This window comes from Canis lupus, chromosome 8 (genome assembly GCF_048164855.1).
Source record: "Canis lupus baileyi chromosome 8, mCanLup2.hap1, whole genome shotgun sequence".
NCBI classification, from domain to species: domain Eukaryota; kingdom Metazoa; phylum Chordata; class Mammalia; order Carnivora; family Canidae; genus Canis; species Canis lupus.
Genome location: NC_132845.1, coordinates 35,448,242 through 35,474,478, shown reverse-complemented (window position 1 = coordinate 35,474,478; position 26,237 = coordinate 35,448,242). Strand labels below are relative to the sequence as shown.

At 52.1% G+C, this 26,237-nt stretch overlaps 2 long non-coding RNA genes across 6 annotated transcripts in view; one reads left to right on the top strand and one right to left on the bottom strand.

Moving 5' to 3' along the window:
• Positions 1–9,697, bottom strand: part of LOC140638131 (uncharacterized) — a 39,020-nt gene extending 29,323 nt beyond the window's left edge. Inside the window, exons 1-2 of one of the 2 annotated variants that reach the window (XR_012035315.1) lie at positions 7,051–9,697; positions 2,509–2,653 (exon numbers count right to left, since the gene is read on the bottom strand). This is a non-coding gene — a long non-coding RNA (uncharacterized lncRNA). The remainder of the gene's footprint in view (positions 1–2,508; positions 2,654–7,050) is intronic. The other variant, XR_012035314.1, reaches the window with a different exon arrangement.
• A 450-nt stretch (positions 9,698–10,147) lies between these two features.
• On the top strand, positions 10,148–25,801 carry LOC140638132 (uncharacterized). Of its 4 annotated transcripts, XR_012035316.1 has the most exons (9): positions 10,148–10,267; positions 10,895–10,982; positions 11,570–11,666; positions 12,930–13,079; positions 16,258–18,385; positions 18,898–19,002; positions 19,162–19,307; positions 23,626–23,734; positions 23,974–25,801. It is a non-coding gene; the product is annotated as an uncharacterized lncRNA (long non-coding RNA). The 4 variants fall into 4 exon arrangements; XR_012035318.1 differs by lacking the exons at positions 23,626–23,734; positions 23,974–25,801 and adding an exon at positions 21,413–21,521; XR_012035319.1 differs by lacking the exons at positions 23,626–23,734; positions 23,974–25,801 and adding an exon at positions 19,991–20,896.
• The last annotated feature ends 436 nt before the right edge of the window (positions 25,802–26,237 follow it).

Here is a 26,237-nt window from a genome sequence, read left to right as displayed (position 1 = left end):
GACAGGGAAGAGAAGGGACAGTGTGTGAGAGGCAGCCGTGGAGACGGGCTAGGCCTGGGGCAGGGCCGGGAGCAGCTACTTGGCTGCAGTGGAAAATCCCAACCAGAGGCAAGAACTCCATTCAACAAATATTTATGGCACCTACTCAGTACAAAGAAGAGGGCCAGGCTGAGTCACTGGGCACAGCCCTGTCCTGGCACCACAGTGTTGCTGACAGAGGGACCTTCAGAGTCCATGAGCAGATGAGGGGCTTAGGGGGGTACAGGAGCCAGGGCAGGTGCCAAGGACCACCTGGGCTTGAGATACCTCAGCCCTGTGGGGACTTGAGCTCAGCAGCCCACGGAGGCCCCGCCCTCTGGCAAAAACTGCTGAGTCACAGACCACTCAGGACATTGTCCAGGCTAAGCTAGGGTGACCCAGGGGCCGGGGGGACCTGAACCTGCTGCCATAGTAGAGCATGGGGAAAGCAGGGCTAGGGAGAGGCATCACAGGCACTAAGAGCTAAAAAATCCTTTTCCTCCCCGCCTCCAGCCTTACCTCCTAGGCAGGCCCAAAGCTGAGATGCTGAGACCGGGGTGTGGGGCCGGCGTAGGGAATGTGGGGCCGTGCGGGGAGTGAAGGCTCCACCTGCCCCGTTCATCTGTTTTTCACCCTGTCCTTCACCCACATCCTCATGTGTCCACCCACTTCTGGCCTCACCCACCCGCTGCCCCATTGTCCTATTTTGTCCTGTGGCAACAGGGTCCAGTCCCACTGGTCAGGGTGTGCTGGGTGTACTGGCCCTACCCTCTCCTGCCTCACTGTCTCAGTGCCTAGAATTAGCTCTAGAGCATTGTGCAATTCCAGATTCAGGCTTTGGTCTCAGTACCTCCAGGATCACTTGAGCAGGCCCCCAAGACGTGGGGTGGGCAGCCGTGGATCCCAAACCGAGCAACTCCACAGAGCGGGCAGTAAAGGTCAGAAAGCTCACCGCCTGCAGGAATGCTAACCTGCCTGGTAAGAGCAGCCTTCTGTGGCCATTCCCTAGGAAATGGCACCCGCAAAGGTCAACACAGAAGTGGGGCTGCTGGTGAGGTGCTATCCCAAGGACACCTCGCATTTGCAGAGTTATTTGCAGCCTGTGCAGCACTGTCACGTCTGATCCTTACAGAAACCCCAGCATCACAGTGATCTCAATGCACAGAGGAGGAAACTGAGGGTGTTAAGTGGCTTGGCAGCTGCTAGGTGTCAGAACCTGCCCTTGAACCCAGTCGGTCTGATTTCAGGTCCCGCGGTCTTTCTGCTGGACCAACGTCAAGGTTCTTTCACTCTTCACCCAACATCAAGTCCAGAGGGTGGCTTGGTGATCGCTGCCCCATCTACAGCAACCCCCCCTGCTCATCCAGTCCTCGTGATCTCCACACCCCTGTGCCTCTGCCCGTCATCCTGGCCCCAGGGTGCCACCTACACTTTGTCCGGAGGTCCCCTTCCTGTCAATCACTACTCTTCCTTTAAGAAATGCCACCCTCTCTGTGAAGGCTCCCTGTATGACCCAGCACAGCCAACCCCTCTCTCTGGGCACCCCCATCTCTCTGCCCCCGGACCTCCACATGCTTAGATATGGACTCACTCAATAGCAATTAACCACTCTGCCCATCAGACAAAGAGCACTATTCCTCTTTGTCCTGGGTGGCTGTTTGTGGTTGGAAGGGAGGAAGGAAGGAAGGAAATGAGGAAGGAAGGAAGGCCAGCCAGAGACTGGTCTTGTGTCATTAAGAAAGAGCTTACATCAGGAGGGCTGTCATCTTGAGAAGCTGGAGAAGCTGAGGCCAGGAGAAAGAATGACTTCACTGGCCCTTGAGCCACCCGAGGGTCACATGCCCTTCTCCTTTCAGCCTCCCCCGTGAGGACATTACTCAACAACCCCTCAGCTCCACCCACTCTTCATTGCTTTACTCAAGAAAGGGACAGCTCATGGAGTCATCTTTCCTGCCTCTGTCTTTTTTTCCCCCACTGTCCATGGAGTCTCCCTAGAGCCACCTCTGCCTTCACTGCTATCCCTGGTCCCTGGTCCCAGAGAAGCCCCCTGGGTTCTCCCTCAGACCTCCCTCCCCTCCAAGGGAGCCAAGGGAGCAGCCAAGCGTAGATCAATGACTCACTCTGACCTTTGGGGCCTCGAGCTTGGTGAGGACAATGGCACCAGCAGTCCTCCTGCCCTCCCTCCCTTGAGCCAAGGGCCAACAATCTAGCCCCGTTTCCTGTAGAGCCAGCCCATTTCCATGTGGGACCCTCGAAACATAGTTCCAGGAAGCCCCGAGGGAAGGCCATCCCAGCTAGCTGTCCAGACTGCTGGGTGTCAGAGCTGTGGTCTGGATAGCTTCCGACAGCCCCTAACCCCATGACAGCACCCTCATGCTCCCCGCCCTCAGCCTGTCAGGATGCTTGCTACCATTAGAATCCATTCCCCTGATGGAACCCAGCCTTTAGCTACCTTCTTGGGAAGCCCGCTGATCTTGGTGGGTTACTTACCTGTCTCGGACGAGCCAGCTGGCAGAGGTGGGGCCTCTTGGAAAAGCAAGTCTGGAGGAGGACGCTGGCCCCTGGGCCTGGCATCAGGACCAAGAGTGCCCCGGGATTCCCAGGCTAGGAGAGCTGGAGCCAAGGGTAGGTTTACCTGAGAGAGAAAGGAAATGAAGGCTTGCCCTGCGTCCCAATGCCAGGACCTGGGGGAGGGGCTGGGCGTGACAGGGTTGGCACTGCAGGTGTTAACCGGGGCTGCCCAGCCTCCTGCCGAAAGCAGCTCAGGAGTGCCTCCTGGGTGTAAACAGAGGTGGGAGGCCAGGCTGGCCTGGTACCTCTCAAGCCACAGCCTCCCTGGGGCAGCCCCTCACCCCTCCCTCGCACCCAGCCCTTCCTTGAATCCCTGCCTGAATCCCAGAGGCTGCCAGCCCTGGCACAGGGCACAGCCAACTGACTCATCTGCAAAACCACAGCCTCCTCAACCCCACTCACTCCAGCTGCATCTGGTTCTCTTCGAGCCCGCTCCCCTCTCCGGCCAAGCCGGCCCCACTCCAGCTAAGGGGAGGATGACCTGTCAGCCCAGGCCAGGACCGTCGCACCACTGAACCAGTTGTTCAGGCCGCTCATCATAGACTCCTCCATGAAGAGTGTGGTGTCGCCCTCTGCCTGGCACCTCCCGACCACTGTCCCCAAGCCACTCCTGCAGCCAAAGGGGGCTTTTCCAAAAGCGAGCACGACCACCTCACAAGCCGGCTTCAAGGCTTCGGCGGCTGGGCGGTCCCTGGCCGGAAGGCCTTGCCCTGCAGCCGGGCATTCAGGCCCCCACGGGCACGTGGCCCAGGTGCGCCTCCCTCTCATTCTTCCTCACGCCATCTACCCGGAGGACTCCTGATTCCCTGAAAGGCTCTGCTCTGCCACCCTGCCTTTGTCCCTGCGATTCCCACCCCCGGGATGCCTTGCCTTTCATGCCTGGTCTGGCTTTTTCATCCTTAAGGGACCTGCCCTCTAGGCCTTTCCTGACCTCCCAGAAAGGTGTGATAGTTCCTACCACCCCAGGACGCCTGGGTGGCCCCATGGTCAAGCATCTGCCCTCCCTGCTGTGATCCCGGGGTTCTGAGATCGAGTCCCACATCCACTCCCCGCAGGGAGCTTGCTTCTCCCTTTGCCTGTGTCTCTGCCTCTCTCTTGCATGAATAAATAAAATCTTTTATCTAAATAAATAATTTTTAAAAATTCCTACACCGCTCATAGGTGCCGGCAAGATCCCTGTCCCAACAGTCTCAGGAGCTCGGCAGGCCTTGCATACAGACTGCAGGATCCCAGCAGCCCACCACTGCCCACCGCGGCCCACCACCACGCTGGTAGTGAGGCAACAGAGACAAGGCTGAGGGAGGTCATGAGGCCTGCTGGCTGAGTGGACACCTGACCTGGATGCCCTACAGATTTAACCCTCGAAGAGAAGAACAGGAAGCCTCTGGATGGTGTCCGGGGGCCATCCTCATTACCTCCAGCCCTGACATCCCTGCCTCCTCACCCAACCCTACCCTGGCTGGGGTCACCAAACAGGCAACAACCTGGAGGCGCCTAGTCTCCAAGGGAGACCTCCTCTGTACCCACCCCCAAGACTTTTCCAACCCTCTCCCCCATTGCCCCCCACCCCTCTTTTAGAGCCGGTTCCCCACGGTCTGAGGCTTATGACCCCCTGGGGGCCCTGGGGATGAGAAAAGTAGTCTGATGACCCCAAGGCCAAGAAGGAGAAAAACCACACAAAAATGTCTGGTGGGATGAGGGGTTGGGGGGGCACCAGTTATGCTAAGAATGAAGACCCTGGAGTAAACTCACCTGATTCAAATGCTGCTACTGGCCCTGGGTGAGACCTCCCTGAGTCCCGCTCTCCTCGTCTGTAGAATGGGCTAACAACCGTCCCTATATAGTGCTCAGCACAGAGCTAGTGAATGGCGGCCGCACCAGACCTGGGACAGCTGCCCCCTTGCCTGGGAGACTGTGGGCAGCCCCTTCCCCTTTGGGCTGCAGCCATTTGGCTGTACGAAAAGGATGGATGGGCCCCCACACCTCATAGGTCTGTGGCAGAATCAGTGAGTTCATCAGTAGGAGGTGTCCCCATGGACACACACGGACTCTGTGCTCAGGCCCCCAGGGCCAGGAATCACATACCCCTCCACCCCCCGACCAGCAGCATTGAAGACAAGACTATAAGGCCACACAGCCAGCCCACCGCACATCCCTTGAACACTCTCCGCATCGCCCAGGCACTCGGGCTCCTAGCTCTTGACCTTTCCCCTATCTTGCTGTGTCTCCCTTCCCTTGGCATCCCCAAAGGCTCGTTCCTTCCCCTGCTGGGCACACTTGCCTGCCTTAACCTACTTCTGGCTGGTGAAGCTGGGGCTGCCAAGGCCACGATGCCTTGATGTCTCATGGTCTTGCGAAGGCCAAAGTGTTTGATGACCATCTGAGTTCCTAAAAGCCATGGTCTAGTGCTGGGGTTAGGGAGCTCTTCTCCCGTATATCCACCACATCTCCACCACCCATGGTCCTCCCTGCAGGTGCCACCCTCAGCAAAGCTGTATCAGAGGCTCAGCTCTGCACTTACTAGCTGGGTGGACTCTGTAAAATGAGGATATCTCCCTCAAGGATGGATGCTACGGTGCTTTACCAGCAGTAGGGAGGCCGATCTCTCACCCTGCTACAAGGAGAGAAGGGGAGTCTATCCTCCCTGTGCTCAGAACCAGTTGAACTGAGCTGCCAGCCCTGCCTAAGAGGACAGAACAGAGCCAGGCAGCAGGGGACTAAGTGCCCAAACAGAGGTCATAAAGCGAAGACAACACTGGGAGCTCTTGTCCCAAAAGGCAGACCCGAGAAGATACAATCTTTTAATTACATGCTCAGGCTTCCTGGGCTGCCAGCCAGGGTACACCCAGCCCTCGGCCTCCTCCACAGACCCAGCAGAAACACTGCCTCCCTCTGCCCTGACTCTCTCTGCAGAAAGAGGGGATCAGGGCCCCTGAGACAGGGGAAAGGAGGCAGCAGACTCAGCAGAGGCTGGACTTGAGCTCCTGTCTGAGGAGTGGGTGGAGGTGAGGGACAGTTGTGGGGTCCAGATCAATTCAGGACTCCCCCTCATAACATACCCACTCATGCCCTGCCAAGTCCTGGGTGGGGTAGGGGGGTGAGAACAGCAGCAATCCTGCCTTCCCACCCTACCCCCTGCCCCCGGGACATCCAAACCCTCTGCTCAGGCTTCCCTGGAGGCCAGTTCCTTAGCCAGGCAGGTTACAGAAGCATTAAGCAGCCCTGTGGACAGACGAGCAGAAAGGGGTGGGTGCTGCTACGTTAGACCGGGAGCCCCTCCTCTCCTGCCCAAAGTACTTGCAATGTTTGTTCAATGTGCTAGTGTTGCTGGGCAAAAACATGGGTTTCCTTCCGCCTCCGAAGGATCCTGGCACCAATGCCAAGAGCCCCACCTGTCTCCCATGGGCCCCACAGGGGAGGGGCTCTGCCCTTGCTGGGCAAGGCAGTGTCTCTGTAAGTCCAACAAGCCTGGGATGAATATTTTTCCAACCCCAAAGGAACAAAATCTCAGCCAGAGGGTATGGGTGGGCAGGAGGTGCAGACCGTGAGGGTTGGATTTGGCTGCTTAGGCCTTGGTGCCTGCCTCTGAGGAAGCCTGGATTTGTAAAGCAGTTAGGCGTTTACAAAGGGCTTTCACATACCAAACGCATCTGATCCCTTGGCTTACAGAGGGGAAGTCTGGGATCCAGAGAGAGGACTACCTGGGAGAGCGAGGAGGAGGCCAGGTCTCTTCACTCCAAGTTCTAGGCTATGCTCGTCTCAACTAGCCAGGCCAGCCCAGCACAGATGCAGCCAGAGTGAGTGCCAGTCCTCTGCACCCCAGGGCAAGGGGGAGGGGGCCTCCTGCCCCCCTCCTCAGCAAAGGGAGAAGGAGGAAGCTGCTTGGCTCCCCTTCTGGTCTCAGTACCCACAGCCATCTCAAAGCACCCAGTGTTTTTACCCACCCACCTGTCAGGTAAGCATGAGCAGGAGGAAGCCAGGTTTGCCCCATGCCCTGACCTAGAGACCTTACACTGGCTTCTCCTGGGCACCCACCAGAGGCCTGTGCCCAGAAGGGACAGGATCACTCCCCACCCTGCTCACCATCACACCTTTGCAAAGGCTGCAGCAGGAAGACAAGGTGGACGGCAGGAGGGGAGCGTTGGCTGGGGGGAAAGCCTCTCTAGGCCACCGCAGCCCCAACCTGGAGAGAGCCCATGGCTCCCCTGCTGGGGAGGCCCCAGTACCAGCCTCGGTCCCTGCCCCAGACAGCTCGCTTTGCACGGAGGAAAGATCTCAGCCACCAGCCCGCTCCCTGGAGCCACCCCACTCCAGCCAGCTAACACACACTGTGGGAGGTAAGAGCCCTTACACCCTGCAGCCCTTCCACAGGGGTTCAAACCCCAGCTCTGCCACCCATTAGCTGTGTGACTTTGGGCAAGCTTTAAACCTCTCATCTACAAAATGAGAATAATACAGTACCTGCCCCATAGGATAAGTCCTTGGAAGTATATGAGTTAATTCAAGTAGGGTGTTCAGGACAGTGCCTGACACATCGTGAGAACTACATAAGTGGTTTAATATTACAGTTGACACTTGAACAATGTGGGGCCAGGGGTGCTGACCTCCAGTGCAGTAAAAAATCCATGTACAACTTCTGACTCCCCCAAAAACTTAACTACAAACAGCTTCCTATTGACCAGAAGCCTTACTGATAACACAGTCGACTAACACATTTTGTATGCTTTGTGTATTCTATACCGCATCCTCAGAATAAAACAAAGTAAGCTAGCAAAAAGAAAACGTTCTTAGGAAAAATCACAAGGGAAAAAATACGTTTATGATTCTGTGCTGCATTTTTTCCCAAAAATCCGCATGTAGGTGGACCCATGCAGTTCAAATTTGTTGTTCGAGGGTCAGCTGTACTATTATTGTTCTTATTATTTTCTGAGCCAAGAGACACTATGGATATCAGAGCACGCAAAAGCCCAAGCCCTAGGGGAGGTTCCGTAGGAGGCGAGGAGGCGGCCTGTTATGCAAGGGACTGTCACCTTCCGCCTTCCGTGCAAGCTCGGCTCACCAAGGGGATTACGTCAGGTGGAAACTGCCATTAATGGTAGTTCCCTTTCTGGCCAGTCACACACCTACAGAGCACGAGGAGGTGAGAAATGTTACTACTCTAAGAGTGAGAAATGTGATGACCGGCACAATTCCATTTTTAGAACATGGAAGTTATTTCGAGCAGAGGGTTGGCCGGGCGTTATTTTTTTAATAGTGCCTGTACTCTAACAGCCCGCGTGTGCCCACCCTGAGGAGAAACCAGGGCACAGTGGGGAGCCTGCCATGCCTCTGGGGTTGGTTGCCAGGCAACCCCTCTGCTCTCTCATGGGAGCTGAGGGCGGTACAGAGCCAGGGGTGGGCTCCCCGGCCCCCTGCCACCCTGCTCACAAGTGCAGGAGCTCATTAGATGTCTTGGAAGCCCTCTCTGGGGTGCCTGAGAAGCAGCCTCTCTTTCTTCTTGGCCTGAGCAGTGTGTCCTGGGGAAGGCAAATCAGGAAAGAGCATTTTACACAGCTCGCATGCTTTGCTTTCTAAAACCATATTAGTTTACTACGGCTGATGTAACAAATTATTGTGAAACTGCTGGCTTAACAGAAATGTATTCTTTCACAGTACTGGAGGCCAGAAGTCCAAAATCAGTATGACTGGGCTCAAATCAAGGTGTCGTCAGGAGGGCTGTGCTGTCTCCAGAAGCTTCAGGGGACGATCCGTTCCTTTGTGGCTGCCGCTGGCTGCTGGCATTCCTTGGCTTGTGGCCTTGTCACTCTACTCTCTGCTTCTCTGGTCACACTGCCTTCTTTTCTGTGTCAAGTCTCTTGACACCTCTTCCTCTCTCTTATGAGGGCACTTGTGATTGCACAGAGGGCCCACCTGGATAATCCAAAAGCATCTTCCTATCTCAAGATTCTTGACTTAGTCTTATATCTGCTAAGACCTGTTTTCCATATACAGTAACATTTATAGATTCCAAGGAATTAGAATCTGATCTCTTTTGGTGATCCTTATTCAGCCAATGCCATCCAAACCATGACTTCCCCCAACAGAACCAGACAGCAGGTCACCACTAAGCCTCCTGGCATCCTGCACCATCACCTTCTACCTGGGACCACACACCTGGGTAGGGACAACTGCCCACATGGCTCTGACCCTGAGGCCCTGCCCATCTGGGACGAGACCTGTAAGACCTGCAAATAGGCCAGGCCTGGGGCTTCTGGCTGCAAGGATGTGGGACTGCTTACTGAAGCAATGACAGCTCCCTTCAGACCTCCAGTTACCGCCACAAAAGGACATAGGGAGCTACACTCCAGGGCCCAGGACTGTCAGAAGTTAAAGAGTATATATTTTAAAATAACACCATAAAATTTCAATAATGAATGGAGAAAAAATAGAAAATACCAATCCTTCAGAATCCTAGCCCTCAGAGATAATGTAAAAGAAATTGTTGTATTAAGAGATCTTCCTTCTAGACCTTTTCCTATTCAGATAGTACCAGATATACATATAGCTTTAACGAATGGAAATGAATTTATACTATATATATTGTTCATCAACCTGGCTTTTTCCATAAATAACATACTGTGGTTGCCTTCCAGGGCGGTTCGGGTAGCGGTTCCCCCACCTTCCCGAAGGCCGAGGCGGACCAGAGGGCATCGGATTGTTCCTAGATTTTCAGCTGGACCCACGCGGTGAGTTCGGAATCACTGGTACGCGGTTGGCTCCCGTTGCTGTGAGAGGCTCCAAAGATGGGGAGGCGTTTGTCTTTCTCCACACGACTCCAGCCTCCCCGCAAGGCCGGCCGGCCAGCCTCCGGTGAAGGACGTCAGGGTTCCCAAGCTCCCAGGAAGAATTAATAGGCCTCTGTTTTCCACGGCGGAGCCTCACAGGGTCGGGGAACAGGCCTGTCGGGGAAGGGGGCTCCGTGCGTGTGGAGGGGCTTCCGCGAGGGCGCCCGGCACCTCCGCCCGGGCCGACGCAGGCGAGAGGACGGGCCGCCCGCCTCAGTAAGGCCGCCCGCGTCGGGAAGGCCGCCTGCCTGGGGAAGCCGCCCGCCTCGGGAAGGCCGCCCCGCCTGCCTGGGGAAGCCGCCCGCGTCGGGAAGGCCGCCCGCCTGGGGAAGCCGCCCGCCTCGGGAAGCCGCCCGCCTCGGGAAGGCCGCCCGCCTGGGGAAGGCCGCCCGAGTCGGGAAGGCCGCCGGCGGCAGCGCGGAATTCAGGTGCGGTTTCATCCGGAGGTTCGCAATGTCATCAGGCTCTTGGTTTCATTTTTCTGTGATTTTCTTGGCTCAGTTTGGCCCTGCGGCCTAGCTTCGCCCACAGACTCACTTCCCTCCCTGTGGTAAATGAGCCAGGGCACTTCCAGGGCCCAGTCACCCGGCTGCTGCGCCCGCCGACCTCAGCCTCTGCCCCTGCCCCCACCCCCGCGCGAGACACTTCCTGATTGGACCAGCGTGAGGCACGTGCCACCACTGGCCAATCGCTGTTGAGCAGGTGGGCGGGCTTACAGTCCAGGGCGCGTGCTCCAGCTCTGGGGTTAGGGATGCGCGTGGCACCGGAAGTCCTCAGAGGGATTTTCTAATAAAAATTAGGAGGTTGGGGGGCACCTGGGGAGCTCAGTGGTTGAACGCCTGCCTTCCGCTCAGGTCAGGATCCCGGGTTCCCAGGACTCCCTGCATCGGGCTCCCCATAGGGACCCTGCTTCTCCCTCTGCCTGTGTCTCTGCCTCTCCCTCTGTGTCTCTCATGAATAAATACAATCTTTTTTAAAAATTAGGAGGTTGGAAAATGGGAAATAGGGAGGAGTGGAAAGGTCAGGAGGTGACAGAGGGGTTCATGAGATCCCCTAAAGGTGGATGGGCCGAGCAGCCCTGCTTAGAGAAAAACAAGCGAGTTTCCGGGCTGTGCAAACCCCCACACCCCTGAGGCCTGTAGAGTCCAAGCGGGTAGAGCCGAACACTGAACACTCGAGTGTAGGAGGAGGATACTCCCTTAAGACGCACCATGAATGTCCTGATGTGAATGTATACCGCTATTCTAGAATAAGTTCCTGGGAGTGGAACTGCTGGGTTAAAGGTCTTGCAAATTCAGACTGAAATAGATATTGCTCAATTGCCCTCCAAAAAAAGTTTTTGTGTTTTCTTTCCCCACCAATTTCTCCTTCCAACAATATGATCTGTGAAAAGGTCCATTAACCCACATCTTCTCAGCACTAAATATCTATCTCTCTAATGCTTTGCCATCCTGATAGATTTTGTGTTTGTTTTTATTTAGGTTCAGTTTGCCAGCATATAGTATAACACCCAGTGCTCATCCCATCAAGTCATACTGATAGACTTAATTTGATTTTGAAAACCCTAAGGTAGGGTGAACATCTTTTCACCCACTTATTAATTAATCATAATTCCTCTGCTGTGGATTACCCGCTTGTGGTCTTTGCTTTTTTTTCCTCTCTCTCTATTGAGTTATTTATCTTTCTGTTACTGACTTGTGCAAGCTCTTTGTAGATTAGGGATACAAACTCTTTGTTTTACTGCTGGAAATATTTTCTGCAGCTTGTCCTTTGTGTTTTGACTTTGTGTATACAGCTTTTGTTGAGAGAACTTGACAAATTTTATGTCATTAAATGTATCAGGCTTTTTCGGTTTTCTGCTTAGAAAGGTCTTAGTCACTTTAAAATAACAAAACAATGGTCACCCATGTTTTCTTTCATGACCTCTGTGGTTTCTTTTTCTATTTATGTATTTTATTTATCTGGAATTTATTATATTATACATGTGAGGCAGGGGTGAATTTCGTTTTTACAAAGAGATAGCCAATTTAGATGTTAAGAACTTGGTGAGATTCTAGACCCTCTTTCACTGTCCTGTGGTTTGATTTTTGCTAACATCTGTTTCCATGGGGTGATTAGATAGGTTAGCAGGAAAGTGGTTGGTGTTTGTCTTCAAGTTCAGGGTCACTCCAGAAAGAGAGAAGAAGCAAGACCGGGACAGTCTTCAGACAACATTGGGAAGATGGTGTGCGGTGCCCAGAGGAGGGGAAGCAGGTGAGCCTCTGCAGCAAAGAAGAAAGAAGGAGGGTCCAACTGAGATAAGCCTGTATGTCCAGTTGGTGGACGCTCTTTGTGCTGAACACCAAATCAACCTAATTAAGATTGATGACAAGAAACTAGGGGAATGAGTGGGCCTCTGTAAAACTGACAAAGAGAAAACCCCACAATGTGGCCAGTTGCAGTTGTGTGGTGATTAAGGACGATGACAAAGGACGTCCTTGAGTAATCCTTCAAATGCAAGAAATGAACAAATTAAGAAACCTGATTCTCCTTCCAAAGGAAGGAAAGGGAAGGGAAGAGAAGGGAAAGGAAGGGAAGGGAAGGATGCTTCTCTTGAGAAGAGTTTAGAGAGTAAGAGAAAGACCACTGCACCCCAGACCCCATACCAGGGAGCATTCTGTACTCTCACCACCTGCTTTGCAGTCTTTCAGTCCAGAAGTCTGGGCTCCTCGGTGTGTGTTCCTTCACAAGTATTTACTGACCACCTACTCTGAGCTCAAGAAAGGACCATCATTTCTGGTATAGCAATAATGGAAGTTTGTAATAATAACTCTGAGGCAACGCTGGGTGTGGAGCCTGCTTGGGATTCTCTCTCTCCCTCTGCCCCCACCTCAAGTTGTGCTTTCTCTCTCTCTCTCTCTCTTAAAAAAAAAAAAAGGCATTAAAAAAAAGCATTAAAAAAAATAATAACCCTGAGGCAGCAAGAAGAGCACTTGTGAGGAATCTGCCAAGCTGCAGGAGGTCATTTTAGGAAGATTCCTTTCAGGGGCGCCTGGGTGGCTCAGTGGTTGAGCATCTGCCTTTGGCTCAGGGTGTGATCCTGGGGTCCTGGGATTGAGTCCTATGTCAGACTTCCTGCAGGGAGCCTGCTTCTCCCTCTGCCTGAGTCTCTGCCTCTTTCTGTGTCTCTCATGAATAAATAAATAAAATTAAAAAAAAAAAAGATTTCCTTCAGACATGGCATTCAAAATTTTCTTCTTGAGATCTGAAAAAGTAATTCCCTGACTCTATTGGAAAAAGCAAAATGGCTCATTACTAAGAGTCATGCCCACCTGCGCTTTCCCTGACTGTGCTGCTGCCCATTCAGGAGAGGTCAGAGGTCAGACCCCCCCCCCCCCCAGGGACTGGCACCACCGGCAGCAGGCATCTTGGCTGCCCCCCTGTGCCCCAGCAGAGGCTGGAGTCCGAATGCTCCCCAGCAGTTAGCCTCAGTAGTTTCCACAGTAGCACGGTACATCTGTTCCTGTGTGTCCGCAGGGCTCTGGAATCATCTTCTATGTGACCTTGGGACGGCACAGATCATGCATCTGGGTGCAATGGGTGCCCCGAGAATGCCCCGCGGATCGGCGACGGTGGAGAGCCGGGCGTGGTGCCAGCCTAGGGCCAAGCCTCCCGGGACCTCAGCAGGTAAGGGCAGCCCAGGTGCGGCCTGCAGAAGCACCTGGGCCCTCACCTCCGCTTCCCTGCGCACAGGGTCGGCTGAGAAACGGCCATCTGCACCCAGGCCCGGTCTGCGGGCCTCCCTGCGGGCCTCCCTGCTGGGCGCCAGAGCTCCAGGGGCAGCTGCTCCTCCCCAGCAGCTTACAGGCCCGAGGGTCACCCACCCGCATTCCCAGAGCCCGTCCTGCTGACTCACTGGGCCCCCGTGCCCGGTGAGAGGAGGGGGCAGCCGCATCAGGACCCAGGAATGCTTCTGAGTCTCCGCCGCTCAGCCGGGATGATGACCAGGAAGCGGACGGTCTGAGGGCCCAAGTGGCTCCTCTGTCCCTGCCTGAGTCACAGCCAGGCCTTCATTAATCCCGTTTCCCAGAACATGCTTTACCCGCCCCCTCCCCCGCTGCTTGGGTTGAAGCAGCCTCCACAGCTCGCCCTGCGGTTGGCCTTCCACACGGCCTGCCATCAGACGTGTCTCGCAATCGCCGATGGCCTGGGTTTTCACGTGCCGAGGCCCAGGGTCGAATGTACGGTAGTTGTGTAGAGTGGTGTGAGTCTGTGTGTGACTGCATGGGTTTTAGAATCCCCGGGTGTAACTGTGTTTGGCCCGGTGCGATTAATGCAGATGAATGGGTGAGCGTGCACGTGTGTGGATAAGGCTCACTGTGTGCCGTGTGTGGGAGCCCGTGTGGCTGTATGTCGTGGCCTATGGATGCATGCTGGCCTGTGGTTACATGTGATTCCGCATGGCTGCGTACTGCTGACTGTCACGGTATGCAAGGCCGGGGATGGGCTTCGTGTGATTCCTCAGGACCGCGTGTGTGTTCTGTGCCACGGGCCCAAGGAGGTCAGGGGTCTGCAGCCCCAGGTCCGCGGCACGTAAGAGAGAGACGTGAGTGTCTATCCATTGTGCACTTTCCCCTTTTCTAGCTTCAGCCCCTGAGGAGCCCGAACGGACTCCCACTTATGAAAGGAAGTGGAACTAGGCCGCAGAAGCCTCTTCCCCCGGGTCACTGACCGCTTTGAGAGTGGTTTCTTGGAAGTCAGGCTGGGCTTCAGGGCGATGCCAGCCCATCAGAGCCCTCGTAGCAGCTGGCTCCCGACGCTGACAGAGTCTCAGCCCAGGCCTGGCTGGGGGCCAGGCTGCCTCCCACCCCTCCAGGGACACAGCCAGCTTCTGTCGGCCCTGGCCATCTGCTCTCACCCTCCCCATACCTAATCCTGGTGCAGAGGGAACACAGGCCCCCAGCTCCCCTTCTCTTCCCACCCTGAAGACAAGCACATGCCTTTTAAAGGGTTTACCACTGACCCTTTCAGGGAAAGCGCAGTGAGTAACAAAGGCATCCTGCATGTTTCACATGTTTCTGACTTTAAGCATCTGTTAGATTCCCGGCTCCTGGATGACTGCCTCCACTCCGCTACCTGCAGAGGGTGGGTGATCTTCTTGTCTGACTTGCCTTAAAGGGACCCACCTACCCCAGGACAGGTGACCCCACCAAGGTAGGACCCTCCTCACCACTACCCCTCCCACAGCTGAGGCGTGTTCTCTGCCTCTCTGAAGTGACTCCAGCTCCCAGGGCTGTGGCTTTGTCCAGAAATGAAAGACGTGATCACTCTGGTTTCTCTTCTGCAGATTAGACTCAGGCAATAGCGGCCCAGATGTGCACGCCTCATACAGCCTCTGTGGCTGCTGTGGAGGGAATCACTGTGCTTAGGGGCCAGATCATTCACCACTGCTAGTATGGGCCAGGCTGAGGATGAGTGATGTGATATATACTCCACTGAAGGAGCACCCACAGGGGAGAAAGTGCTGGAAGCGGGGGCAGAGGGAAAGAAGAAATGAGGAGCTGGGGCATCAGAGCATCCTGCATGGAGGCCTGGGTTAGGGGCAGGAAAAGTGTGCTCCCCACCCCCAGCACCAGTGAGCCCACAGACCCGGGTGCGAGGGGAGTTGTAGAGAGAAGACTTTGGACCAGCAGTTCAGGACACTTAGGTTCCAGTAGCTGTGTGACCAGGGAAAGCCACTTTCCCTCTCTGAGCTTTGGTTCATCCTCCTTGAAGACTGAGACAACAGAGGAAAAATGTGAAGTGTAGAGTCAGAGGCATGAGTCTGTGTTCAACAAACATGACTCCTCATCCAGGAACCTGAAGACAGTTGTCAACTCCTTCCCAGGGGCCAAGACCTTTCCCCAGCTCAGACGGTCTGTTTACGAAGGAATCTGTCTTTTCTTCCCTCATCAGCACAGGCAGGGCCCACCATACCCAGGTCCCATGGAGACCCTGCTGAAACCTGGGGGTGAAGGCAGGGGACTGAACAGTAGGAAGGGAAGAAATCTGGGAGTGGAGTGAGGTGGGCAGACATGGTGACAAGGGCTACAGGGCTTCCCTAGGCCGAACATGACATTGGTCCTGCTCCTCCCTGACTTGTCCATCCAACCTGCACCTGCTTTCTCCTTCCCCACCAACCACCACATGTTCCCTAGGGCTATAGCTCTGACTCAGATCATTCTGCTTGGTGCTGTGGCTCACATAAGTGGAGTTTCCAAGCGAAAGTCAATATCCTAGGCCCACCAGAGGCTAGAAAAATTAGTAAGACACAGGCCCTATCTGCCAAGAATTTTTAACCACAATTGCCAAGAATACCTATTTGATCACATTAGTTAATACTATGTGACAAATTCAACTGCCTTCAAGATCTAGACAGCGTCAGTGGCTGAAGCAAGCTGGTGGAAGGCAGTAAGGAATGGTGGGACCTGTGGACCAACCCTGGGCCAACACGTCCTATTTCAAAGTGGGCCAAAGAAAAGACAGCTGCTGCCAGCCACCTGTTGTGACATGTTCTCAGTTCTTACCAAGTGCCAGACACTGTGTGAAGTGCTCTCGTATATTATTTTCCTTCATTCTCTCAAGAATTCTTTGAGAGAGGGAATAGTATTATAGGAGACAAAGTCTAAAGTGACCGGTATGATCCCTATATCCTCGTGTTCATGCCTTTGTGTAATCTCCTCCACTTGAGTGTGGGCAGGATCTGTGACTTGTTTCTAACCAAGATAATAACCAATATGCCAACATCCAAGCAATACTGGCAGAGGCAGTGGGATATCCCTCCCATGATTACCTTACATTAGAAAAGACTCGGTTGTTCTTGCAGATTGGTACAGACTTCCTCTCTTGCTGATATTAAAGAAGAAAGCTGCCAAGTTCTGAGAGAGCCTCTGGAGAGGGCTCCTGGCCAGGAGCTGTGGGTAGCCTCTAGGAGCAAGGGCAGCCTCCAGCCTGCCGCCAACAAAAAGATTTCAGACCCACCACCACAAGGAGATGACTTGTGTCAGCAGCCTGTGTGAACCCGCCAGCAGATGCATCCCCACCAGAGGGTCCAGATGAGAACCCAGCCCTGGCTAACAACCTTGACACTTTGGCCTCGCAGAGGACCCCATTAGGCTGCCCCCAGACTCCTGACCCACTGACACTGTGGATTACCAGTATGCATTGTTCTAAGTTGCTAAGTTTATGATAATTTATGATGAAGCGAGCAAAAGTGAATATAAGTATTATCTCCATCTTACAGATGAGGATCTAAAGCTCAGAGGCTGATCAGCCATATGATAACTATAAGCCACAGCAGGGACCAGCCCCAGCCTGCAGACTGCAGGCTGACATTCTCTCCAGGACTCCGCCTGCAGTGCTGGCCGTTGTTCTCTGCGTGGCTGCCTAGATAGGAGAGGAGTAATCTACACGGCTTTGATTCAGTGACCATTTTTTCATTTCAATTCAACAATTTGTTGTACTCCCACCATGTGCCCAGCACTGTGCCAGGCGTGGGTGATATAGCAGGGAGCAGCACAGATAGAGGATCTGCTTTTGGGGAGCAGAAGCTACAATGAGGGACATAAAGGATGACAAGTGCTATCAGTGTGATGAGGGTTTCAGAACAAGGAGGAATGGGATGAACTGGGAGCACGTAGTAGGGCAGCCAGCCTCAGTTCAAGGCCAGGGACAGTGTCCTTGAGGAAGTAGCATGTAGGTCCCTTGGGGGTAGGCCTGGTGGGGAGTCAACCCTTCTGCATGGAGAGCAAGTGAGTGGGCGGGTGACTGGGTAAGCTTTCCTGGTCATGGGTCCCCAGGGAAGAAGGCTCTCCCAGCAATGTGAAATCATCCTGTTTCTGTGCATTGGCTTCCAAGACATCTTGTCCCAAGGACCCAGGGCTTTATGACTGGCCCGTGACGCTCGTGATTCTGGAGCGTGCTTCCTGAATGCATCACGGGTGGATGGGCAGAGGTAGGGGTGGCTTAGCCGTGACTCTTATCCCCTAATCATGCCTGGACATCTGGCAGGGGAAGAACTGCAGGTGGGAGTGGGAAGCAAAGCAGGCAGATGAGGAGCAGTGAGGGTAGGAGCAGAGCCAGAGGAAAGCACAAGAATGAGAAAGCGGGCCCTGCATGAGCCCAGCTGCAGTGTGCGATGGTTCAGCAGACCCAGGGTCCTGCCAGTGAGTGGGCAGCATGATGTGGCTCAGGCAAGGTCCCAGCAGGACGCAGATGGCACACTGAGATCGGGCCATCCGAGGGGCATGCAATAAAGGGACTATTTTCAAGGGCCAGAAGCTGGACCAATAGCAGCAGTCTGTGCACTGTGCACTGCTGTGCCGGATGGGGTGAGAGGTGGAGGGGGTGACTAGAACCCCTCTGGGAAGAGCGGACCCCTGATGGGAGCCGTGGCCACAACTCAGCCAGATCACGGCCACCCCAAGGCAGGTTTGGGGGGGTAGGGGGACTAATCACTGTGCACTCTTGTTCCTCTCTGCCTCCCACATGCTGTCAGTGCTCCTCCCTGATCAGGGTGCAGAGTGAGGGCACCTACCCCTGTCCCCCACCCACCCCCAGCCCCATGCAATCCCCACAGGCCCACCTCAGTGCACAGAGCAGGGAAGAGAAGTTGGGGAACAGACTGGAAGTGAGAAGAAACTCAATCCCAACCCCATCCTTTACCAGCCGGGAACTCTGTACAAGCTCTTTGAACTTCTTGGGCCTCAGTTTCCCCCTCCATAAAAAGGGGATGCTGAGCATGCTTATATTCAGTTCTGAGTTTGAAATGTGAAGATGTGTTCAAGAATTCCAGCTTGGAGCCCTGCACCCATTGGCTGGCTGCTGGCCTTGGTTCCTAAGAGTTCAGCAACAAGAACACAAAATCGGGGCCACTGAGAAGCCAGACAGACACCAGTCCAGAAACCCCGGACATCAAACAATACACTGGATGAGAAGCTTGCTCAGCAGGTCCAGTACGTGCCAGGGTTGGAACCCAGAAGCTCTCTGTCTCCCTGCAGGGGCCTGAGGGGTGCACATACACACACACATGCACACATGTACACACACACACAGGCACCACCAGGAGGGTAGTGCCCTGCATGTTAGCCCCTCCAGAGAGAAGCAGCACAGGGCCTGCCTGCAGCCCAGGGTCTGCACCTGGGTGTCTGAGGTGGGTGGAGCAGTGAAAGCGGCCCTAAGGCCCCAGCACTGCCTAGAATCCCGGGCCCTGCTGCAAAGACACTTGGCAGCCCTAGGCCACCTCCCCAGGGTAGAAATCCTCCCATGCGCCCCCACACATATGTCACTTAGGTGAGACCCCAGCAGCAAACAGGGTAGCCCTGCCTGGGACAGGCCTCCGAGCCTTGGGGACAGATTCTGGGGCCCACCTCAGCCTACCGGTGACATGACATCAATGCCCAGAACAAAGGCCCTTGGTGAGAGCCACAGGCCTCTGCCTTTTAATGCTTTATCACCCACATCTCAGGTTCACAGGAAGAGGGTTTTGAAAGCAACAGCATCAGATCTGCAATACCACTGCGGTCAGGTTTTTTCAGATGAAAGGAAACCAAAGTGGATCGAAGAACTGCAGGTACAGCAGATTAAGGCCCCACCGGGTGGCAAGGGACCCAAGGGGAGGGCAGGAAGGCCTAGGGAGGTCCATCCCAGGAGGAGCAGGAGGTGTTGCTCAGTCTCCCTCAAAAGCAGTCCCCAGGTGAAAGGAGGCAGGCCTGCCCCTTCTGTTCCCCAGGTTGACAGATGATGACTTGGTGCATGACAGGAGCAAGCAGAGGCAAAGGGGTCACTTGGAGGCCTGAGAAGAGCACAGTGCTTCCTGGCACCCACGCATGTCCTCCTCCAGCTCCTCTGCCCTGGGAGGCCCTGGCTGCACTGAGGGTGAGCCCCAGACCACCACCAGCACCCCCAAACCCCTGCACTGCTGGGGACTCGCCTGCTGGCACCCAGACCGGCGGGAACCTCCTGATTGCCCACCCAGCCGGGCTCCAGCGTGGAACTCCAGCTTCAGAGCCTGATGGGCACTCTCCCTTCCCTAAGTCACGCCTTCCCTGCTGTTTCTTACAACTCGGGAGCACCCGAGAGTCCAAATGGGAAACATTACGTTTCCGTATCTCCTTCCTATGAGACTGTGATGGAATTTACCAAGTCGCTTGTAGAAAGCCTGGGCTGTAAACTTTATTTCACTGCCCTATTTTCCTTTCTCTTCATGTTCCTGGCTTCTTTTCCATTTATTTCATATTGTTGTGTTGAATGTATACTTTTTTAAAAACTTTTTTTTAAGTTGTGAAACGTTCCAAAAAATTTAGAAACACATAGGAAATCATATAATGAACACCCTGCTATCCACCTACCAGCTTTGTGAATTCTTAACATATTGCCAATTTGGTTTCATTGTGCTGATGGTGGTGGTGGTGGTGGTGGTGGTGGTGGTGGTGGTGGTAAGATGTAACTAACAAAATTTACCATTTCTTAACCATTTCAATTTCTTTAAGAAACCTAGTGTTATGCATACAGTTAAAGGGCCTGTGGCCTCTCTTCCATTCCCTTCCCTTCTTCCTTAGGAATAATCATCACTCTGAATTTGATTCTCTTACTAAAGTGATACATGTAGGACACCTGGGTGGCTCAGTCGGTTAAGCATCTGCCTTCGGCTCGGGTCATGATCCTGGAGGCCCAGGATCAGCCCTGCACCGGGCTCCCTGCTCCACAGGGAGTCTGCTTCTCCCTCTGCTCCTCCCCCTGCTCGTGTTCTCTTTCTCCCTCACTCACTCTCTCTCATAAATAAATACATAAATAGATAAATAAATAAATAAATCTTTTTAAAAAGTGATACATGGGATACACGTTTTATAATGAAAACAATCCATACAGTAGAGAAGGACATAAAGCAAAAAGCAAGAATCCTACTCCCCACAACCTTAAACTCACTCCCCCTGAAGTGCTCATTGTTAAAACTTTCTATGACTCTTTCCAGGTATTTTAAAACACATGGCGAATTATATTTGCTTGTTTTCTTTCTTGACAGAGAAAACTATGTACTGTGTTCTCCAATTTGCCTTTTGTTTCTGGTTACTGTAGCTCCTTGGACCCTCTTCCGTGTGAATACTGATAAATCCACCATATTCTTTCTAACAGCTGCGTGGGATTCTACTTTATTTAGTAGTTTCCCATGGAGGGGCATTTAGGTGGTTTCCAGCATTTAGCTCTTCTAAACAAGCCTGCACTGAACATCCTTGACATATAGTTTTACTCACTTGTGGGAATATTGTATATCTGTAAATACCTAGAGGTACAGTTTCTGGATAAAAGGATACTGAGCATTTGACATCTTAAAAGATATTACCAATCCCCCCCAATAAAAATGATTCATTTAAACACCAATCAATAATGTATGAGAGTCCTGTCTCTCCACATCATCAAGACCGTGTCTTTCCATACCACTGTCAGTCTTTTATTTATCTTCTTCTGTGAACTGTCTGCTATTGTCTTTCCCCTAGCATTTTATGGGTTTATTCTTACAGTTTTGAATCTTTGATCCATCTGGAATTAATTTTAGATGAACAGTGAGATAGACATTCTTTTCAATTAGCAATTATTGTTTTTCCTACTCTGTAAATAGATGGAACTAAATACCAAGATAAAGAGAAAAGCAGATTTCTCTCCACTCCTTACAGACTACTGCTACCTGATTTTGCCTCCCCACTTAGAACTAGCCCACCTCGAGGCTCTAGGTTAAGAAATGGAACACTATCTCTGCCCACGCTACCTTTATAGTGTATGGGCTGAACACAGATGCTCCACAAACATCCAATCAGTCATTCAACAAATAGCCAACCAATGGAATTTTTTTTTCTCCCTCTGAGGAGAAATATATTGCACACGTAGGAAGAGGGGGTACACTGGGTATCTGGTGGCCAGAGGAGTAGCTGCGGCAGACTGCAAAAAATTCACTCAAACCCATTCTCCCTCTTCCATTATAACAGAGTTGATGCCAGGCTTGTGGCTGCCTAACTAGGAACAGTGTCCCCAGCTTTGTGAATTTACCTGGAGCCATAAAACTACATCCTCAGCAGGGGAACATAAGCAAAGCAGGCATGTGTCCCTATAATGGCTTTCAAATATGACACCAATTCTTCAACCCTCTTCCTGTGGATGGCAAGCATCTTAAGGTGGAGGCATCTATGACCCCTCCACTTGAATGAACCTGGGCAGTCTTCAACTCCAATGTGACTTCTAAGACTGGGGCATAGAGGTTTCTATCTTATTCTCCAAGAACTCTTGCTCTTAGAGCCCTGAGCATCTATAAGGCAGTCTAACTTTCCTGAGGCCACTGAACTGGAGAGGCCACCTGTTGGTGCCCTGGTATAGGCCTAGCTGAGCCTAGTCTTTCAATCAAGCACTGAGTAAGTAAAGATGCCTCTAGATCATTTAATTCCCAGCCAGTTGAGTCACATTCAGTCATTTGAGTCTTAGCTGTGGCCCCAGACTATAAAGTAGGGAGATAAGACCCCCTCCTGGTGTTCTGTCCAAATTCTCCAGCATTCCTCACAGCCCCACAGAATCTGTGAGGATAATGAAATAGTTGATGCTTTAGAACACTAAATGTCAGGACAGCTCGTTATTCAGTAATAGATCACTGGCCCACTCTAAGACCTAGAAAATTCACACACACACACACACACACACACCCATACACACCATCTTCCTGCTGGCTCCAACCCAGGGGTAGCAATGACCTGCTTCAACTATGCAGATGGCAACTCCTAGGGATGACCGAACCACAGCATGGAGGGAATCCAGGTCCCTAAAGGACCAGATGGGACACTGCTGTCAGCTGATGAGAAACACTCAGTTCAAGGATTAAGTGAGAAAGGAATGAATGTCTTTCTGCCTTCAGACAAACAAACAAAACAAAGATAGAGCAGCGAGCAAGGCAGACATGGTCCATGTCCTCTGGGAAATTCTGTCTTTGACTGGGGAGGAAGCAGGAGGGAGGGGACACAACGCCAGGTCAAGCCTCCTGGATTATACAATTGGTTATTTAATGGCAGGTGTAATATGTCCTAGGCAGAGGTACAGGGAACTGTAAAAATAATTCACAGGGCTCTGACCCAATGTGGGTGGACATGGAAGCTAGCCCTGAGGAAGTGATCCTTGACCAGATGGATGAGTAAAAATTAAGTGAGATGGTAGAGAAGGAGGAGGGGAAGATGGTTCTGGCACCAGAAATGGGTAGAGCATGTGCAAAGACACAAGTTTGAGAAACTGCTAAAAAAAAAAAAAAAAAAAAAGCCAATGAGAGCCTTGTGGGTCAGGCTTTCAGATACGATCTCTAAGAAATGAGAATTCAAGGGGTAATTCCAGCAAGAGAGTCAGCCTCTAGAAGCTGTGTGGGAAACAGACTGGGGGCAGGGAGCAGTCAGGAAGCTGATAGAGATACCATCGATGGTATAGGCTGTGGAGATAAACTGGGTGATTACATTTGAGAGACTTTTGGGAGGTGGTTAATAGGATTTGGGAGGTAAGGCAACTCACTGAGAGAGAGGAGTCAAAGATGAAACACCAGCAAGATGATGTCTGGACTGTTAGTAAACTGTAATGTCGAAGCCAGAGGAAACCTAGGCATGGCCAAGTTCAAACCCAGCTCAGAGCAAGAGAAAGGGGATCGGATTTGTAAGTGGGGGCCTTTGAGCAAGTCATCTTGCTTGGGAACTCTTAAGCTTAAGGACAAGAGCTGTGTTCATTCATTTATTCAAAACACAGGGTAAGCGAGGCACTTGGGTGGCTCAGTGGTTAAGCATCTGCCTTTGGCTTCAGTTGTGATCCTGGGGTCCTGGGATTGAGTCCCACATCAGGCTCCCCATGAGGAGCCTGCTTCTCCTTCTGTCTATGTCTCTGCCCCTCTCTCTGGGTCTGTCATGAGTAAATAAATAAAATCTTAAAAAAAAAAAAAACACACATGGTGAGTGGTACAAGAAATGTGCAATAAATAAGGTGCAAACATAAAGTATGTGGTGTGTTAATGACAGGGCTAAGGAGAACAAATAGAGCAGGGAAGGGGAGAGAACAGGGAGTTAAATTTTTAGGTAAGATATTCAAGATATGCATTTACAAGCAGGGTGGATCCAGCTTCTGTGGAATCTAAGGAGGGGGGAATCTCCTGTAGACAAAGTATTAAAATATCTTATTTTTGCAGATGGCACAAAGATACTTGACCATATGAATCAATGGGACAGGGTGGTGCGAGTGAAGGAGCCCAGAGCAGAGCTTCAAGAGTTTCTCAGTAAATCTGTCCCTGCTCATGAGTAAGAGGGCTGGGGAAGGGGAGGAGTGTGACTGTGGGTGTCACAAACAGAACCTGTTTCTGTGACTTACAGCAAGTCATTAAATTACTCTGAGCCCCAATTTCCTGATCTATAAATGAGGAAAAAAAATATTATGTCCTTATAAGGTTTTCAGGAGGAAATAAGGCCCTATCAGTAAAGATCCTGACTCAGTAATAAGTGATAGCTAGTATTTTAATTTTTATTCCTACTCCTCACAGATGGATGATCTCACCATGATCTCACCTTGGAGGGGGAGCAGAAAGAACCAGAATAAGGAGAAGATTGTGAGCCCCGGTGACAGGAAGGCCCAGAGCTCCCTGGGAGTGCTGGACTCTGTGACTCAGGGATGCACACACTGTGTGTGTGACCTTTGACCTGTGAACTGGTCTGAGGCAAAGCAGTCTGCGGCAGTGGCCTTCATGTGCTACACTATGCAGCACATCTATGGAGATTGCACCTCCAGTGAAAGCCCAGCTCCCCACCCCACCCCCGCCACCATGGACTTGTATGTGTGAATGGGGGTGAGCAGGGAGCAGAGGCAGGGCACACAGCTGGTATTCATTGCCTTAGTTACACAGCTACTACAACCATCTGCAGAGACTTCTCTTGTATGCGATGGCAACTCTTCTGGAAAAACTGATTGCCCTGGTTGTAGAAGAGGCGATGATCCCAAGCAATAAAATCACCATAGCAGGTGTTGGATAAGCTGGTATGGCACGTGCCATCAGCATTCTGGGAAACTCTCTGGCAACAAACTTGCCCTTGTGGATGTTCTGGAAGATCTGGGTGGCGCAGCGGTTTGGCGCCTGCCTTTGGCCCAGGGCACGATCCTGGAGACCTGGGATCGAAACCCACATTGGGCTCCCGGTGCATGGAGCCTGCTTCTCCCTCTGCCTGTGTCTCTGCCTCTCTCTCTCTGTGTGTAAAAAAAAAAAAAGAAAAGAAAGAAAAAAAAAAAAAAAAGAAATGAGGCGTCTCAGGCATGGGAGCTCACTTCTTCAGACGCCAAAAACTGTGGCAGATAAAGATTACTCTGTGACTGGTAATTCTAAAATTGTGATGGAAAATGCAGGAGTCCACCAGCAAGAGGAAGAGAGTCATCTCAATCTGGTGCAGAGGAATGTTAACGTCTTCAAATTCATTATTCTTCAGATCATCCAATATGGTCCCAATTGCATCATAATTACGATTCCCAACCCAGCGGATTCTCACATTCTCACATATGTTACCTGGAAACTAACCAGATTACCTGAGCACCATGTGATTGGAAATGAGCGTAATCTGGAATCTGCTAGATTTCGCCATTTTATGGTTGAAAAACTTGGCATTCATCCCAGTGGTTGCTGAGTTCGGAGGATGTGGCATCTCAAGTGAGGCTGTATGGAGTAGAGTGAAGATGGTAGGCGTTTCTCTCTAGGAACTGAATCCAGAAATGGGAAGAGACGATAATAGTGAAAACTGGAAGGACATACGTAATATGGTGACTAGAAGTGCTTATGGAATCATCAAGCCAAAAGGATATACCAGCTGGGCTATTGGATAAATGTGGCTACTCTCATCGAGTCCATGCTGAAAATCTATCTGGGATTCATCCCATGTCAATGATGGTGAAGAGAATGCGTAGCACTGAGAATGAGGCCTTCTTGAGCCTTCCATGTATCCTGAGTGCTCAGGGGTTAACCAGTGTTATCAAGCAGAAGCTGAAGGCTGACCAAGTTGCTCAACTCAAGAAAAGTACAGATACCCTGTGGGACATCCAGAAGAACCTAAGAGATCTGTGACTTCTGGGTTGTAGGCTATAGAAATTTAAAAATTCCAAATGTGGATTAACTGTGAATCTCTAGTTTTTATACAGGTACTTGGATTATATCTGGCTTTTATCTTCCTAGATATGTGAATTTGGGCTCACAGAATCGAAGCCCATGCTTGGTTTAATGCTTGCAGTATGAGCCCTTGAATAAACAATTAACTATTGGGGGGGAGGGGAGAAGAAAAGAAAGAAAGGAAAGAAAGACAGAGAAGAAAGAAAGGAAAGAAAGACAGAAAGGAAGGAAGGAAGGAAGGAAGGAAGGAAGGAAGGAAGGAAGGAAGGAAGGAAGGAAGGAAGGAAAGAAAGAAAGAAAGAAAGAAAGAAAGAAAGAAAGAAAGAAAGAACGAGCTAGGGGTTCAGCAGGCCTGTATTCCAAACCCACCGCCACCCCTGCCAGCCTGCAAGTGTGACCAGACCAGACTCTTCACTGCCTCAGCTGCCACTTCTTCAGCTGTCACATGGAAGGCAGGACAGTCCTAACACCGCCATGCAAGGGGGTTGTGAGGACATAATGTGCAGGCGTGGACAGAGTACAAGGCCACTGTTCCTGCCTTCCCCCTTTTCCAGTCAGACACATGTTCCAGGCCTGTACCCAGGAAGGGAAAAGGCTGTGACAGCCTCGGGCACCCAGTGACCGAAAGCTCCCCCAGCTCTGGGTGTGTGGCTGGCACA